The sequence below is a fragment of the Balaenoptera borealis genome (assembly GCF_965194805.1).
Source record: "Balaenoptera borealis genome assembly, chromosome: 21".
Classification (NCBI taxonomy): Eukaryota; Metazoa; Chordata; class Mammalia; order Artiodactyla; family Balaenopteridae; genus Balaenoptera; species Balaenoptera borealis.
Window position 1 is genome coordinate 1,779,513 of NC_138880.1, and position 18,284 is coordinate 1,797,796.

Below are 18,284 nucleotides of genomic sequence, written 5' to 3' on the forward strand. Positions count from 1 at the left end.
GAGACTAAATTATCCAGGGGCAGGGAAATGGTTTAAGAGTCAGGAGATGTGGGTTTCAGAGTTGAATTTGTTAGCTACGTGATCACGGGCAAGCCGCTCTGCCTCTTGAGATTAAAAAAAGAGTTGCGCTATATAATCTATGAGTTCCGTTCCATCTCTCAAAGTCACTGATTCTACAGACCTGATACACAAAGACATCTCCATGCTGTGATGCCCCTTTTATTCAAATGCTTATTTCTTTAAAATGTATGTTGCTAGTTTGTCACTGCCCCTGAGGATCACCAAGCAACTTCTGGAAAGCTGGGCTGGGAAGGCTGATGTCTGTTCATGCACAGAAGAATATGCTAAGAAGCCAGGATCCTGGCTTCCCGCCCCTGGCTGGGAGCACTTTCCTCTCAGCTTCCTGTTTTGCAGTTCTTAAAAGTCTTCTTTTTATATCTGATAAGGGGTTAATATCCAGTATATATAGAACGCCTACAACGCAACAACAAGAAAACAAATAACCCAATCTTAAAAAGGGCAAAGGACTTGAATACACATTTCTCCAAAGAAGATACACAAGTGGCCAATAAGTACATGAAAAGATGCTCACCCTCACTCATCGTTAGGGAAAAGCAAATCAAAACCACAAGATATTACCTTACACCCATTAGCATGGCCACCATCAGAAAGCTAACACGTGTTGATGAGGGTGTGGAGAAGGTGAAACCCTGCTCGCTGTCAGTGAGGATGTAAAATGGTGCAGCTGCGGTGGGGAACAGTGTGACAGTCCTGCAAAAAAATTAAAAAGTTATTGCTTAATGGGTTCAGAGTTTCAGTTTTGCAAGACGAAAAGAGTTCAGGGGATGGATGGTGCTGATGATTGTACAACAATGCGAATGTACTTAATACCACTGAACTGTACACTTAAAAAGGGTTACGATGGTACATTTTGTTATGTGTATGTACCACCATGAAAACTTTTAAACAGTGACTTGAAATAGTGATTTGGCTTAATAGAAAAAAAAAAGTATCAAGAAACAAGCAACCCTCTGTAAAGACAGATAAAATAGAGGTGCTATAATCACATGACATGAAAAGAGTAAAAATAATTTAAAACAGAGTGACTTGTGCCTGGGGTACTACAACCGGCCTTAAGCTCCAGGATGAGGTAGACAAGGAAGAATTAGCACATGGTAATGAGACAGGTTGGGATCTGGGACCTGGGACCCTTTGCTGCAGGGCTTGCACCTGGACAAACGTCTCCTTGAGCAAAAAAATACAAAGAAACTATAAGGGACTAAAAATAACTGTGTATATGTGCAGTTGGGGCAAATTATGGACAACAAGATACAAAAAGACCAAAAAAACCCAACAGCCACTTCCGATGAGTTGGGAGCAAAAGCAGGGTACTCTGCACGCCCCCTGCACTCAACCCCACCTAAGGGGTGGGCAGACCACCTAAGCCCCCCCTCCAGCCCGACCCCTGGACACACCCCTACCCTCACCCCATGTAAGGAACTCGCCCCCCTTGGTGAGTGAGCAAGGGAAGCTGTTACTTGTTTTCGTTCCTTTCACTCCTGGCACCTCAGGAGCCCCAATAAAGCCTTGCCTGAGTTTCTTGTCTGGCCTCTTGTCAATTTCTATTGATTAAGGGAAGGTCAAGAACCTTGGTCAGTATCAGTAATAGAAGTTGTAGAGTATCAACACAATGGAGGTTATGCCACCACAAAAATTATACTTCAAGACTGCGTAACATCACGGAGAAATGCTGCTGACATGATATAGAGAAAATAGCAAAATACAAAACCGAAAGGTAAAACTGAGGTGTCAAATTATGTGTGCATTTAGACAAGGACTAGAACGGAAAAGGCAAAATGAAATTAGTTCCTGTGTTAGAGTAGATTTTTTTTTCTACTTTAAAATGCATCTTTAAAACTGCTATAATAAGTGTATACAAAAAATAAGAAGATAATAAACGAGGGTAGAATAAAACAGAATACCCAAGGTTCTCCCTCTCAGAAAGGGAATTGCTCTAAAAGGTACAAGATCACCATTTCCTACAGAAGAAACACTTTTCTTTTCAGTCTTAGTTACAAAGAGCAAATGGAAACTGCTGATGAGAAGAGACAACTTTTGGACCCACGGCAAAGGTTGCTTCAGGTCTCTCCGGCCAGACCACGTCATGCTTTATTTTCGTTGCTCTGGTTACATTCCCCATGTGATACCTGGTCCTGGAGATCTCTGTGTTTACGACTTTTCCTACAAAGCTCCAAGTGCATGGACAGAACCTATTTCCGGGACTGTGGCATTGTCACCACTCAAGCCTCTTGCCAGATGAATGATAATTAAATATGGGGGGCGGGGGAGGGAAGGACCGGGAGTTTGGGGTTAGTAGATGCAAACTAGTATATATAGGATGGATAAACAACAAGGTCCTACTGTGCGGCACAGGGTATCCTGTGATAAACCAAAATGGAAAGAACATGACGAAGAATGCATATATATGTATAACTGAGTCACTTGGCTGTACAGCAGAAATTAACACAGCATTGTAAATCAACTACACTTCAATAAGAGTTTTTAAAAGGGGAGTAAATACAGCCTGTTGGTTAGACTGACTACCTGCTGATACTTTTTTTACCAAATAATGTATCAAATAATGCTGCAGTGTCTGTTCTACATCACAGAGCTGTGCAGGAGAAAGCAAGCATACACAAGTTCACAGGTGCTGCAGAGGTCAGCAAGTCCAAGGTCCAGAGTTTCACGTCTGGCAGGTGTCATTATACTGAGAAGCCCATAAACTGGAGAAGCAAAAGAACCTCTTAGCGTGGCTTGACTTTGATCCCACGGTTTGCTGTTCTGTGGGTGGGTCATGGCCCCGGAAGCCAAACGTGTACAGACAAGAGAAGCCTGCAGGCGCTGCCAGCTCTGGGCTCCAGTGTCAGATCCCAGACACTGGGATCATAAAGTGCTCCTCTGTGCCCCAAGGGAGGGCATCCAGGCTCCTGATTGGCAATAAAGTCCTCTTTTCCCATCTAGATGGGGACTTGGTGCGAAGCTTTCTATCCCTTTCCTTGTGGTGGGGGAAACATGGAACAAACACAGTGTCTTGTAAGTTTCTGAAGCTAAAGGGAAAATCCATCTTACGAATGTCCTGTGTTCCGCAGGAGTGGCTGGAGAAACAGCCCCGCAGTTCCAAACACGCAGACGGTCATAAACACCCACAGGAACAGCCTGTCCACCACCATGGCCACGTATTTCCAGTCGTCCTGCACCTGAAAGACAAAAGTCAAGCAGCTGTAAAAAAAAATCAGAACCGTGGGAGATAAGCTTTGTCTCATGAATAAGCTGCTTCCTTTTCACAGAAGATTTCCTGGCGATTTTAAAGCAAATATCCCTGTGATTCTGGTTAACCCGTGTCTCCTCTGTAGCACACAGAGGACTTCCGTTTGTCTGCAGAGGGTGGGTGCGTGCGCCCCATCAGTCCTGGGACAGCGGGCTGCAGGGTGAGCAGGCTTATGTGGGCGCACAGGACCTCCCCTGACTGCAGACAGCGCCCCAGAAGGAGCTGCTCGGAGAGCTCCACTTTTGCGTTGACTGAAAAAAAAATGCACAATCTAACAGTTGAGAATTATGTTTTATTCAGTGGATTTTCTGAGGAATTCAAGCCCGGGAGGCAGCCTCTCAGGTCGCTCTGAGGGACTGCGCTGAAGAGGTAAGGGAAAAGTCAGGGCATAGAGGGGGTTTTGCAACAAAGACCAGGTAGCCAGAACATCGAAAGATTACTGTTACAGAGCATTTTGTTGCATTTGACAGCAACAGTAATCCTTTGATGTTCCGACCACCTGGTTTTTGTTGCAAAACCTCCTACATATCGTGGTTCCTCCCTATCCAATCTCCTGAGATAAACCATAATGGAAAAGAATACCAAAAAACAATGTATATATGTGTATAACTGAGTCACTTTGCTAGGCAGCAGAAATTAGTACAACATTGTAAATCAACTATACTTCAATTTTAAAAACTTTAAAAAAAAAGATTACTGTTAATTAAAGAAAACCAGACATCTCAAGTTAAGGAATTTAGTGCTTTTCTATGTATGGGAAGATGCAAGAGTCTGGGTTCATGGAAATCATTCCTTTGATATGCAACTTAGCTATCTAGGGCCAGCATCCTTCTTTTCTCCACCCTGAATCCTCTCAGGGTGCACAGTTGGGGGCGACTGCAGTGGTTGATGGCTTGATGGGCGCAACACCCTTCGTTTACTGATAGGGCAGGTGACACCTCATCTACCCTTGTCATGGGCACCACGGGACATTCTGACTCCTTGGCAAGTCTGGGAAATGGGTTTGAGGCGGGGGGTGTAGGACGTGCGATGTGATGGGCCCCCCATCAGGCATAGGTGGCTCTCTAGAATTCGGGATCACGCTGGTCAGGGAGAGTTCATTACATCTCTCACGTCCTTCCTGTCCCCGACTTCCAAGAGCCCTACCTGGTGGTGATCAAGTCAGAAGCAACTGTCCCCTAGTTTGATGAAGTTGTCACCACAGAGGGGAGTCCTAGGCTCACCTGCCCCTGATGCACCCCCTCCCCGGCCTGTGTGACATGCAGCCCGTGTCCGCCTCAGCACCAATGGGTGGACTTCAGGTCTGCCATGTCCCTTCATTAGGAGATAAGGATGATGGCTACTGCCATCAGGTCAGACCCAGACCCCTGGCGGCAGGAGTTTTCAGAGGCCCCCAGCTAGTCATTCTGATGGTATGGAAAATTGGCATAAAGTTCTTGAGCTCTCTCTCTCTGGAGGATGGGGAGGTCTGAGCTGCTATAGTTAGGCTCTGGGCCACAGAAGCAGACTGTGTTGATGCTAAAAATATCCCTGAGGTTCATTCAATCAGCACCTGGATCCCCGTCAAGTGGAGTAAGTGGGATTGGAGCTGCCGGAGGCTCACGCCACCTTCCTCCCAGGCTCCCAGACCGTGAGCGGCCCTGCAGGCTTTCCTCCTGCCCCTCAGCCGGCTTTTCCCTCTCCCACCCTTCCTTATGCAGGGGCTCTCAGTTTAATAAACCAAGTTTGCCCTGTTTATTTTAACCAGATTTTACTTGAGTTGACATTTCTGGAGGCAGAGATTTGCTCTGAGGCTACACCTTACCCCACCCCCTCCCCAGGGCAGTTCACCCATAACTGCATCATCACAGGGCTGGCTCTTAGGGCACCACTCACTGACTCTCTTGCAAACAGAACTCGCATTCAAGATCTGACATGTCTATGCAGGGCCCCCAGGCCTGCTGCGGGTGAACAGGCTAGAAGAGCCATACATTTACCTCCTTTGCTTCATTTTGGTTCTTCATGTTTTCTGCTATGAATTGAACACTATCAATTACATCTTCAACTTCAGGTGAGGGCTCCAAATTTTCAGTCATCCATTGTAAAGGCTGATGACTTAATCGTCTCTTGCTGGTGGCGATCTCACCGGACTTATGACAGTGGCAGCATTCTTTAAGAAGTTTGGGCTCTCTGCAATGATCAAACTTGACTTTGGCTGGCCTACCAGAGAAGCCTTTGGGGTTTTTGTCATATCTTGTCCCCTTCCTCTTGTCCAGAGGCCTCCTCATCATCAGGATCTGGGGTAACAGCCGGAGGAAGACTGCCTTCACCCACGTGGGCATGGTGTGTGTGGTCGGGGTGCGATAGCGGGTGTTCAATACAAACACCGTCACCACGATGGACAAGGTGACGAAGATCATGGTGAAGAGCAGGTACTTGCCCACCAAGGGGATCACGAGAGACATGGATGGGATGGTTTCTGTGATCACCAGCAAAAACACTGTCAGGGAAAGCAGAACTGAAATGCAGAGCGTCACTTTTTCACCACAGTCAGAAGGAAGGTAGAAAACCAACACAGTTAGGAATGAAATAAAGAGACAGGGGATGATCAGATTAATGGTGTAAAACATCGGCAATCTTCTAATGTAAAAAGAATAGGTTATGTCTGTGTATATCTCTTCACAACAGTTGTATTTTATGTCATGCTTGTAGCCAGAAACATCGACAATTTCCCATTCACTGTTTTCCCAAAAATCATCCATGTCCACTTTAGAGCCAATGATTAGAAGATCAATTTCAGCTTTGTCATAGGTCCAGGAACCAAATTTCAGGGAACAATTTTGATGATCGAAAGGGAAAAAAGTGATATCCATTGGATAGGAACTCTTAAAATAGCTGGTGGAGGCCAGGTTATCATGCCATCGTATTTAAGAAGAGCTTTTGTCTTGCCTTTGACTTGGAAGTCGCCGACAGCACTGCAAAGTAAATCAGACACCATTAGTGACACCCCCTGTGCTTTGGGTCAGCCTGTACCAAAGGCAACTTTGGAAAGAGACTGGCAGTCAGATGCCCATACTGGTTGTAGAGAACAATGTCAGGCTTCCAGATCTTCTCCACAGGAACATGAAGAGTCTCAATGCCATCATATTCCACTGGGTCCCAGCGCAATTTATAATCATTCCAGATCTAAAGGGAATAGAAGTCAGTTTAAAAAAATTCTTGACTTTCTTCCAATGTTAATTCTATGTTGGTTCAACCACTTTTTGAAAAATTTCTTATTTAAAGAGTTGGTTTCCTACCAAAAGTTGGAAGATTAAATCCATGGGGAACAAGGTAGCTGAGCTGATTTTGGGCAAACATAGATATTAGATAAGTATCTGTTGATTATTAATTAGCTAGCCAAGTTTATAGGCTCAGCTTCCATATTCCATGGACTGTGCTCGATCTCGAGTAGCAATCCATTGCTAATATTAAAAAGAGAATTCAAGTGTATGATGATGGGTTTGTTACAAAATCTGCATAGAAGGTTGAGACAGGAAGGAAGAACAAGATGGTCTGACTGATAAAACCAGACGGTGGGATCTAACCCAGAGCAGGATCAAAGAGTGGGCAAGCATCTGGCTCTGGAGCTCGAGACTCAGACAAAAATAGGAGGCTTGAGAGCAGAAACCCCCGGACAGTCAGAGAGAACTCTGTCACTCAGTTCTGCACCGTGAAGCTTGCACCCAGCCAGCCGTTACCAGATTGAACTTTGGGCTTTGGAGCTAGTTAATATTTTATGCTCTATCATAAGGTGGAGGTGCAAAGAGGGAATGCTAGTGGATTTTATCCATTGGACGTTGTTAAACTGACACACAAGTGTGACACAATTCCAAGAGAAGAACGTGTGACATAGACACGTACGTGACGTAGCCACAGATTGGTTTCCATGATCTGGTTTACTTCATCCTGGGAAGAAGAAACAATATTTTTTAGCCTCAAATGTACTTGCTAATAGAAGTGAATCTTAGAGCAAAAATTACAACTAAAAATAGCCAATCTGAGTTATTCATGCTAATGGAGGGAAAAAAAGAAGACTGAAAAGGCAACTTATAAAAAGCCAAAAATACAATATTTCCACACTGGTCCCAACCCTGTTGACTTTGAAATGTGGCTTTATGACTGTCTTTCAAATCTGATTGAAGTCCCACTTCTGTGAAGCCTTTCTGACCACTGCAGCCTATAAGGATTTCTGATCCCATAAAAGGAAAGAAGGGAGAGAAGAGAGAGTGGGAGGGAGGGAGGGGAAGTCCTGCAGGTGGTGATGGGTATCATTGTTTTTGCCATCTTCTTCCTCAGCTGTGCCCCAGCACCCTCTAGGTTTTGAGTCCTGAGCCCCACTGCCCCTCAAGGTGTCAGCCTCAGCTCACCATGGAGTTTGCCAGCTGGAACCTGCCACTCCCCAGAGCACTGCTCCCACCCAAACCACTGCCAATTGCTTCAGTCATTCATTAACAAGTATTTATTGAGTACCTACTGTGAGCTCTATAAATGCTGGGGCTACAGAAGTAATCAGGATGGAAAATATCCCTACCTACATGTGCCTAAGCTATTAGCTGGGGAGACAGAAAATCAATAATAGATACATGGTGTAATGTAAGATAGTGATAAGTCCTATGAAAGAAAATAAAGAGGGATTGAGTGGTGTGTGTGTGTGTGTGTATGTGTGTCTGCACACACACGCACACACGTCTCTTTTAGACAGGATGATCCAGGAAGGCTTGTCTGAGGAGGTGGTTTAAGCAGGTACCTAAATGACTTGCAAAGAGTCATGGGTCTCTTGAATAAAAGCGTTCCAGGATGACATCCCAAATATAATGTGTTCCTAATCAGCTACTACCTCTCAGTGGAGCAGCTACTGAAGACACATCCAGAACCTCCAGCAGTCTCACAGCACAACACTTGGAGGCTATTGATGGTCACCCAGTGGCCGGCAGTGGGTTCCCAAAACTTACCAACCTTGTTTCCCCAGACACATGAGCACCTTCGAGAGTAAACACCTCACACTGGCTGAGGAAGCAGTGGCCAGGGCTGGACACCAGCCCACTCTGGTTTGCTGCTCTGCAGTTCTCCATGCCCCCCAGAAAACGCTACCTGGAGACCTCACCAGCTTCCTCCTTCAAAGGCATTTGTGTCAAGTCATGATAAGCCCCAGGGTTTTAAAAGGTCAACAAAAGGAGTTACATTCATGGTTTTCTGTTGGTCAGGGCAAGCAAAGAAATGCACTATTACTTACTCATGACTTTACAATTACCCAAGTCTAAGGACAGTGTCTTCTGCTCATACCTTGTGGCCAGCAGATTCAAGCAGGGGCCATGTCAGTAAATCCATTGGCTGTCAGTCAGGAATGGACTAGCTCTAGCAGTCCAGCAATGTCTCGGAGGGAACAGTCATAAGCATCTTCCAGCGACTGCTTCCTCTCTGTCCACTAGTACACTGGTTAGAGAACTAGTGCACACTGTGAACTAGAACGTTGTATTCTGAGAATTAAAATCAGTTGGCAATATCATCCCGACAGTATTCCTGTCTCCCCGTCGATACTTCCGCAGCCTGGTGAAGCTCCATGTGGTGTGGTCCTGCTTCATGGTGGATGGACACCCTCAGAGGCGTCAGCCAAGTTTATGGGTCAGGACCGGGTCTGGAAAGTCCCATTCTCCATCCAATGCCAGACCGCACCTATGGCCATGGGAACTGCTATCAGACAGCCCAGCTGAAGGAGGCCAGAGGCCCACAGTACCACCCCACATTCCTGGGACCATCACCCTGCGTCTCCTTCTTGGGAAAATAAATTAGTTGACACGTGGTTCAATGAAAGGATTGGAGTTACAATTTCAAATGGACTAGATTCTGGAGCAGCAGCAACAGACTCAGAGACTGAGACCAGAAAGGCCAGGTGGGCTACATTTTGAGAGCCTTCAGGTCTGTCATGTCAGATATGCCAGGCCATCAAAAACGCTGGGCAGGGGCTTTGCCCTGGCCCCATGAGAGGGACAGTGGAGATACACTTACTCTGAAGATCATCCACTCATTAAACTTTGTGGCCAAGTTCATTCTATGCAGCAGCAAACACCCTTCCATGTAGAGCTCTCTGGTGCTCTAAGGCCAAGCCTGAGGCTCAAACAGCAGCAGACGGCCTATAGTCTTCTAGAAGGGCGTTGGTAATTGTGCATCTGGGCTGTACTGCATCACAGTCACTCCCAGACCTCACCATGGCTCAGTGACGACAATGAATATGGCCCACAGGGACTTCTGGTGCCCCACATGAGGACAAGTAGACTCTAATATACCACTAAGAATTGCTATATTAATACTGGACAAAGTAGATGCAGAGGAAAAAAATTACTAAAGACAAAGAAGGACATTACATAATGAAAGAAGGATCAATCCACCAGGAAGACACAATGATCCTGACCATATATGCACCAAACAGCAGAGTCTCAAATTATATGGAACAAAAACTGATAGAGCTGAAAGAAGAAACAGACAAATCCCCAATTACAGTTAGAGACTTCAATATCTCTCTCTCAGAAACGAATAGAACTCAGTAAACTCAACAGAAATCAGCAAAAATAGGGAAAATCTGAACAACATAATCAACCAACAGGATTTAATTGACATATATAGATACTCCACTCAAAAACACCAGAATACACAGTTTTTCAAGCATGCATATAATATTAACCAACACAGAGCATATCTTTATCATAGGCCATAAAACAAACCTCAACAAATTTAAAAGAATTGGAATCATAGTGTGTTTCTGACCATAATGGAATCAAACTAGAAATCAATAACCAAAAGACAACAGGAAAATCTCTAAACCCATGGAAACTAAACTTCTAAATAATCCATGGGTCAAAGAGAATGTCTCAAGGAAATTCTTTAAAACACATAGAGCTGAATGGGAACAAAAACACAATATATCAAAATATGAGGGACATAGCTAAAAAAAGTGCTGATAAGAAAATTTATAGCTAAATGCTTATATTAGAAATGAGAAAAAGTCTCAAGTCAATAACACAAGTTTCTACCTCAAGAAATTAGAAAAATAAGCACAAAATAAACCCAAAGCAAGTACAAGGAAGGAAAAATAAAGATAAAACAGAAATCAATAAAGTTGAAAAGGAAAACAAGAAAGAATATCAATGAAACAAAAAACTGATTCTTTGTGGGAAAAACAACAAAATTGATAAAACTTTAGCAAGACTGACAAAAATAAAAAGAGAGAAGACACAAATCACCAATATCAGGAATGAAACAGGAGCTATCACTACAGAACCTATAGCCATTAAAAAGTTAGATAATACCATGAGCAACTTCAATTTTATCATAAATTTGGCAACTTAAAAGAAATGAGCCCATTCCTCAAAAACCACAAACTAACAAGGACCTACTGTATAGCACAGGGAAATATACTTAATATTTTGTAATAAACAACAAGGGAAAAGAATCTGAAAAGTGATATAAATAGACAGTCTGACTACCCTATAGTCATTTAAGAATTGAGTTTATAATTTAAAAGCTCCTGGAAAAGAAATCTCCAGGCCCAGTAGGTTTCCCTGAAGAATTCTACCAAATATGTAAAGAAAAATCAATACCAACTTTCCACAATCTCTTTCAGAAAATAGAAGAGGAGGAAACAACTCCAAATCCTTTTTGTGAAGCTAATATTATCCTGACACAAACCCAAACAAAGACATTAGGAAAAAAGAAAATTACAGATCAATATCTCTCATGAACTTAGATGCAAAAATCATTAACAAAATATTAGCAAACTGAATCCAACAATGTATGAAAAGTTATACACATGACTAAGCAGGATGCAAGGCTGGTTCAACATTCAAAAATTAATCAATGTAATTTACCATATCAACAAACTAAAGAAGAAAAACCATGTGATCTTATCAATTGATGGAGAAAAAGCTTTTGACAAAACTCAACATCAATTCATTATTAAAAACTCTGTGAAACTAGGAATAAAGGGAAATTTCCTCAACTTGATAAGAGCATCTACAAAACATCTACACCTAACTTTATACCAAATGGTGAAAGACTGAATGCTTTTTCCTTAAGACTGGGAACAGGTCAAGGATGTCTGTTGTCACCACTCTTATTCAGCATAGTACTGGAAGTTCTAGCCACTGCAATGAAGCAAGAAAAAGGGGGAAAAGGCATAGACTGGAAAGGAAGAAACAAAACTATCTCTATTTGCAGATTATAAGGTTGCCTACGAAGAAAATCCCATGGAATCTATAAAAATGCTGAAACTAAGTGAGTTCAGCAAGATCTCAGGATACAAGATCAATACACAAAAGTCTTAGAATTCTATATACTAACAATGAGCATGGAGAAACCAAAATTAAAAGCATAGTACTATTTTCAGTCACCCTCAGATAAAACAAAATACTTACATATACACATAACAATACAAACGGGATCTGTATACTGAAAATCACAAAATCCTGAAGGAAGAAAAGCTAAATAAATGGAGAAACGCCCCGCATTCATGGGCTAGCAGACTCAACAGAGTAAAGACGTCACTTCTCCCCAAACTGATCTGCAGGTTTAATGCAGTTCCTATCAAAATCAGGGCAAGGCTTTTTGTGGACATAGGCAGCTTATTCTAGGCATAGGCCTCAGAATAGCTAAGACGATCTTGACAAAGAAGAACAAAGAGGCAGGAATCACTGTAGCCAATATTAAGTCTTACTCTACAGCTACAGTCATCAAGATAGTGCAGTGTTGGTGGAGGGAGAGTCACACTGATCAATGAAACAGCATAGAGGACCTAGAAATAGGCCCACACAAATATGTTCAACTGATTTTTCACAAAGGTGCAAAACCAATTCAGTGGGAAAAGGATTGCCTTTTCAACAAATAGTGCTGGAGCAATTGGACACCCACAGGTCTAAAAAACAAAAATCTAGGTCTCATATCTTATATAAAAATTAACTCAAAATGGATCATAGTCTTAAACATAAGACATAAATAAAACTTTTAGAAAAACATAGGAGAAAACCTCTAGGATCTGGGATAAGGCAAAGAATTACTAGGCTTGATGCCAAAAGCACGACATATAAAAGGAAAAATTGATAAATCGGACCGCATCAAAATTAAAAACTTCATGTGAAAGCCCATGTGAAGAGGAAGAAAAGATAAGCTACAAACTGGGATAAAATATTTGCAAACCACAAAACTGGCAAAGCAGTTGTATCTAGAATATAGCCAGAACTCTCAACACTAAATAGTAAAAACAAACAATCCAATTAGAAAATGGGCTTAAGGACGAGAGCAAACATTTCACCTTAGAGGATATGCAGATTGCAAATAAGCACATGAAAAGAGGTTTTATATCAATAATCATTAGGGAAATGCAAATTAAAACCACAATGAGATATCGTTTCATACCTAATATAACTCAAATAAAAAACAGTGACAATACCAAATACTGGCAAAGCTGTAGATAAACTGGATCACTCACATATTGCTGGTAGGAATGTAAAAGGGTACAGCCATTCTGGAAAGCATTTTGGCAGTTTCTTTTAAAACTAACACACAACTACCACATGACCCAGGAATTGCACCCCTGGGCATTTATCCCAGAGAAATAACGATTAATGTTCACCCAAAAACCTGTACACAAATGTTCATAGCAGCTTTATTTGTAAAAGACTAAAACTGGAATCAGCCCAAATGTTCTTCAACCAGTGGAAGGTCAATCGAAGTGTGCTCCATCAATACCATGGCATACTATTCACAATAAGAAGAAATGACTCACCAAACTTATTGCGGCAACCACTGCATGATGTATGTAAGTCAAATCACTATTCTGCACACCTTACTTATACAGTGTTGTATGTCAAATATATCTCAATAAAACTGGAAGAAAAAAAAGAAGAAATGAACTACTGATATGCTGAGTGGAAAAGCCAGTCTACAAGGTTACATACTGTGTGATTCCATTTATGTATAGCTTTCTTGAAACGACAAAATTTTAGAAATGAAAGACACAGTAGTTGTTGCCATTGGTCAAAAAAGTATACAAGGGCTCTATTATTTCTTACTGCAAGTGAATCTATGATTATTTCAATAAATAACGTTTCAATTAAAAAACTACATTTCTCAAGACTCTCTTGCAGCTAGGGGTGGTCAATGAGCTAGGAAGCAGAAGCTGTCAGTAGGACTTCTAATAAAACTCCTTAAGGAAGTCACAGATGTCTGGTATGTGCCCCTTTCTCTCTTCCTCCTGCTTCTTGCCAAGAATGTGAATATGATGAGTGAAAATCAGCAGTTATCCTGGACCACAAGGCAACACTGAGGGAAGAAATCACATGCTAAGGATGGTGACATAGAAAGATAGAAGGAACCTTGGTCCCTGTCACAGTTTATGCTTTTAGCATCATAGCTCATGTGATTAACATCCTCAGGAGTTGTGCAGTGCACAACCTGGGCAACCAAACACCATGATGCAACCACTACCACAAAGCCACCTGGTATTAACCTGGGCTGTTAACCTTTAGATTTCTATTACATAAGAAAGAAATAAACTTGTTTTATATAAGCTGAGAGAGCATGTGTGTGTTTTTCAATCTCTGATAGCAGCCAAACGCAAATACCAAAATCTGTATTCAGCAATCCTCCACCCACCATCTTCAGAACAATGTCCTGAAAGGGTGTATAGATCATGGATTTGAAGGGATGCTGCATCACAAACTTTAGGGGAAACTCAGTCCAGTTCTCCATTCATAACAGCCCTATTCATACCAAGTGTGGCTTCCAGCCTGGTAGGAGACCACTAACCAGTGCCAAGCTATTTGAGGGGAGAGGGGAGGCGGGATTAGAATAGGTACTAAATAAATGTTTATTAAAGGAAGGAGTGGGCCCATCTAAGTGAGATAAAACATCTGGCTTACTTTTTTTAAAAATCAGTATTTATCAGCATATACACACTTCCAGCTTGGGCCAGAAGCTAGAGGACTGGTCAGCCCAGTCTGCTGGGAAGCACGGACCGGAGAAACATGGTGAGCCCGGACTTCATATCCATAACTGATGTCTTCCCCCAGGTGCACCTGGAGCCACCACTGTTTCTCCAGGCAAAGCTGAGAGGAAGGAGGCCCCACCGGCCCCCGTCCAGGGCCTGGGCTGCTCCCTCGGTCTGTGCACCATTGTCTCAGAGATGCTCCTGGCGTCCCTTACCCCTTACGTCCTGAGCCTGCCTATTCCTGGAATTTGGTCCGAGTCCAGTGCCTCAGGCCAGCCTGGCCCTGCCATGCCTTGGAGCCCGGAACCCTGACCTCCGTTAGGGTGTCAGGTCCCACACCTCCTCTCCCAGCATCTAGGGTGTGAAGATTGTTCAAAAGAAAGAACTCTAGTCCTCCTTGCCCTTAAACAGGGTAGCAATAAGTTAAACTAAGACCTCCAGATTCCCATCAGTTTTTCAGGGCTGGATGGAACCCTGTGTGAAACAAGGTGAATTTTCTCTTTCTTCTATAACAAAGGAGACTTAAAGCAATTCTTCTTATACGGAGTCAGAAGAGCATGAGCTTTGGGGTTGAACAGTGCTGATTGAACCCCAGTGCCACCATCTGTAATTGTCTGACGTTGGGAAAGTTTCTTACCTGATATTTCCTCTCCCCAGCTGTAAAATGCAGATGACAGCCACTAAGTGCAGACACTGGTGCATAGTAGGTGCACAATGAAGTTAGCTCCCTTTGTATTCCCCCTTCAAATGCCCCTTCGCCTCTTTGTTTCATAAACTGGTTCTGAGAGCATTTCCAGAAAAACATCGCCTTAAGGGGAATAATGACAGCAACCCTGGGGACAGTGGATCCCTCCCAACGGACCGGCTTTGAAGGGCAGCACTCTGTAGACTTGTGTCTGTTTGCGTTCAAAAATCCCTTTATTTACCCAGTGCAGTGAGTGGGAATTGCTTGGACCCCTCAGAGTTGGGGCCTCCGAGGCCTCGTGGTGCCCCCCCTGCGCTTACCACGTCGGCCAGCTGCGTGATGGCCACTTCAAAATGCACAGTGACCGGGTCGGAAACGTTTTCCACGGGCCTGATGAACTGGTTATAACAAGCAAACAGTTTGTGAAAGAGCCTCTCCTCGGACTCACAGCCTGCACATCCTGTGGCACCATACAGAGAGAGGGGTTAGAGAAGCAGAAAGGATGCCGGCTGGTGGGGAGGTTCCAGGGGCTTCCATCCCGGGAAGGCGGGTGCGGGACACCAGCTTCCCCCAGCACCACTGCACCTGCCCCTCCTGGCCAGGCTGCTCACCTTCACCACGGAGATGACAAGAGTAATACCGGCATCTCAGGACTAGTGCGCTAGCAAACAAAATGATGTTGGTAAGAGCACTTCTAAAGTCTATGGCACCACAGTGTAAAGTTATGTCGCTGAACAGAACTCACCATCTTACTGATCCGGTAATTAAAGAAAAGTCCCGCCCTTTCTTGTCAAAATACTGATCTGACTGGTCTCTTGTTTCTACAACCAGCAGGGTGTGTAGCTGGGGAACCTTCTTCAATCAAACTTAAAGAACTAGTAATTTCATTAAGGTCTTAAGCCCTCCTCCTTTTTAAAATCAACTTTGAATTTCAATTCTTGGAGATGTGTGAGAGTGCAAAGTTTCTAAGAAAAATTTACTTAAAATATTTTTTATAGAAACCCCAAAGTTCTTAAACAATAGCACTTTCAGTCATTAAATTTTAGACAGTAATGTAATGCATGTCTCTTTGTATATTCCCAAGAATGCATTAAATTAGGTTACTTGCCTTCATTTGACATAATTCATCTCATTAAGGCCCCCTCTATATTTTTCCTTATAGAATTCAAATTTGATACCTGAAATACTATTCTATAAGTTTCCCAAAGGGATTTATACCCTGAAAGAAAAAAAATGTAAGGGGCTGAACAACTCATTAGGCAAAAACAAAGGAAAGGATAGCTGTTATATTACTAAATAAAAAGTGTTGTTTGACAGATGCATTTGGAAACACTGAGATTTCAGCAGGAAAGAACAATTTTAGATGTAAAACATCATTGTCTGCCATCATAATTAATAAAGATAGAAATATTTCTACATAAAACAGATAATTAAAAATCCTCCTGTTACCCATTTTCCTCCTTTGAGGTTTCTCTTTTCCTTTGAGACATTTCAGATAAACCCTCCTTGAGTCCCTGAAAAGGCGACAGCATGTGGAAATGTGGCTTTGTGGACATGGACAGAGCAGCAGCTGTCCGTTTCTAAGCCTTAACTTTGAAAATGAATGATCTTACTCTTAGGACATATTTCCCAAAATGAAGATGATTACCTACAAAATGGAAGCGTTCATAGACTGAGGAATAGCATCAGCTAATAAACCACAGTTTTGAAAAAATATTAAATACAGGTAAAGAAGTTGAATACATCCATAGAGGAGATGGATAGAAAACTGTGCCATTGTTATTTTTGCCTATTTTTCATTGGGAAAATAAAATAAAACATGGTTTACAATGTTTCCTTGTCCTCCCCACCCCATCCCCCCGAAATCTCATTTTACATGTTAAGCCAACCAACTAAAAATGAATAGATTAATTAGCAGCTATAAGAGGAGTAATTCCTGTGCCGACACTCTACATATTTATCCATAGCATATCTCATCTCTGCTCAGCCAAGCACAACTAGAAAAGGAGGAAAATAAAACTAGGAAATACATGTAGCTAAAAAGGGAATATGAGAACAGGCAGAAATAAAACCTACCTCTGAAGCAAAGTGTGAATACATACCACCAGAGACACAGCCCAAAGTGAAGGAATCCCTGACCCTCGCGGGGCAGCATGTTTAAAACACACTCTGATTTCTTTTTCTAGTCAAAGGATTGTGGGAAACAAAGAGCTATCAGGCAGCCACTCACACCAGACCCTTAATCACCAGAGTCCACTGCAGTCCAAGTGTCCTCTGTGAAATGAAAACCTTCACAAACATAACATGGTCGTTCCCAATATCAGAGACTGAGGCCAACCAAAAGGGCAAATAAAAAGGACTCAATCTGATGTCAGATGAGTCAGCCCATTTCCTGACACCCTACATCTCTTCTCGTGCAGGAACGGGAAGAGAAGCAGGACGGGGGTGTTGGGCAGACGGCACCGAGAGGGGACAGAAAACTGTGATGTGCTTAGTGCATCTTTGTGGTGCATCTTTTCCCAGCCCCGGTCCTGGGGGGAGCAAACACACGTCTCCTGAGCTCCAGCTGTAGGCAAAGCGCCTGGCAGGTCCCGATCAGTGTATTCTGATTCACCGAGATCTCTAGCTCGTCAGGGCTTAACCTTGTTACCAGAAAACATTCTAGAACAGGAGTCCTGGTAAAGTGTGCCTCACAGAGAACAGGATTAATTTGGTTTTGTCTGACTTCTAGCGCCTCGTCCTTCTGAGTTTAGGAATCACCCTCCAGGACTAGAGATTAGCTGTCTGAGAATGAGAAGAACGAATACTGAACACAGGGTGCTGTCTAGACGGTTCTATGTTTATTTATACATCCTTGTCACCAACTGGTTTTCTTATCATTTGCTTCTTTCCTCTATAAGTTTAGTGTCAGTAACATTCTGATGAGCTAGGCCTTCTGGTCAGATTTTGGTGTTGGTTAAAGGGGATTAGCAACAAAATGAAAAGGCAACCTACAGAATGGGGGGAAATATTTGCAAACCATGTATCTGGAAAGGGGTTTATATCCAAAATATGTAAGAAACTCATAAAACTCAATAGCAAATAAATAAATACATCCCAATTGAAAAATAGGACCTGCACAGACATTTTTCCAAAGACACAGATGGTCAATGGGTATATGCAAAGAAGCTCAACACCACTAATCATCAGGGAAATGCAAATCAAGCCACAATGAGCTATCACCTGACACCTATTAAGATGGTACTATAAGAAGACAAGAGGTAATAAGTGCT

At 42.8% G+C, this 18,284-nt stretch overlaps 1 pseudogene across 1 annotated transcript; it reads right to left on the reverse strand.

Moving 5' to 3' along the window:
* Nucleotides 1-2,410: 2,410 nt before the first annotated feature.
* On the reverse strand, nt 2,411-17,204 carry LOC309619507 (neuronal acetylcholine receptor subunit alpha-6-like; annotated as a pseudogene). Its single transcript, XR_014249858.1, has 6 exons — nt 17,089-17,204; nt 15,333-15,472; nt 7,211-7,255; nt 6,384-6,493; nt 5,305-6,282; nt 2,411-3,257 (listed from the first exon to the last, which is right to left on the reverse strand). The product of XR_014249858.1 is annotated as a neuronal acetylcholine receptor subunit alpha-6-like (transcript).
* Nucleotides 17,205-18,284: the final 1,080 nt, after the last annotated feature.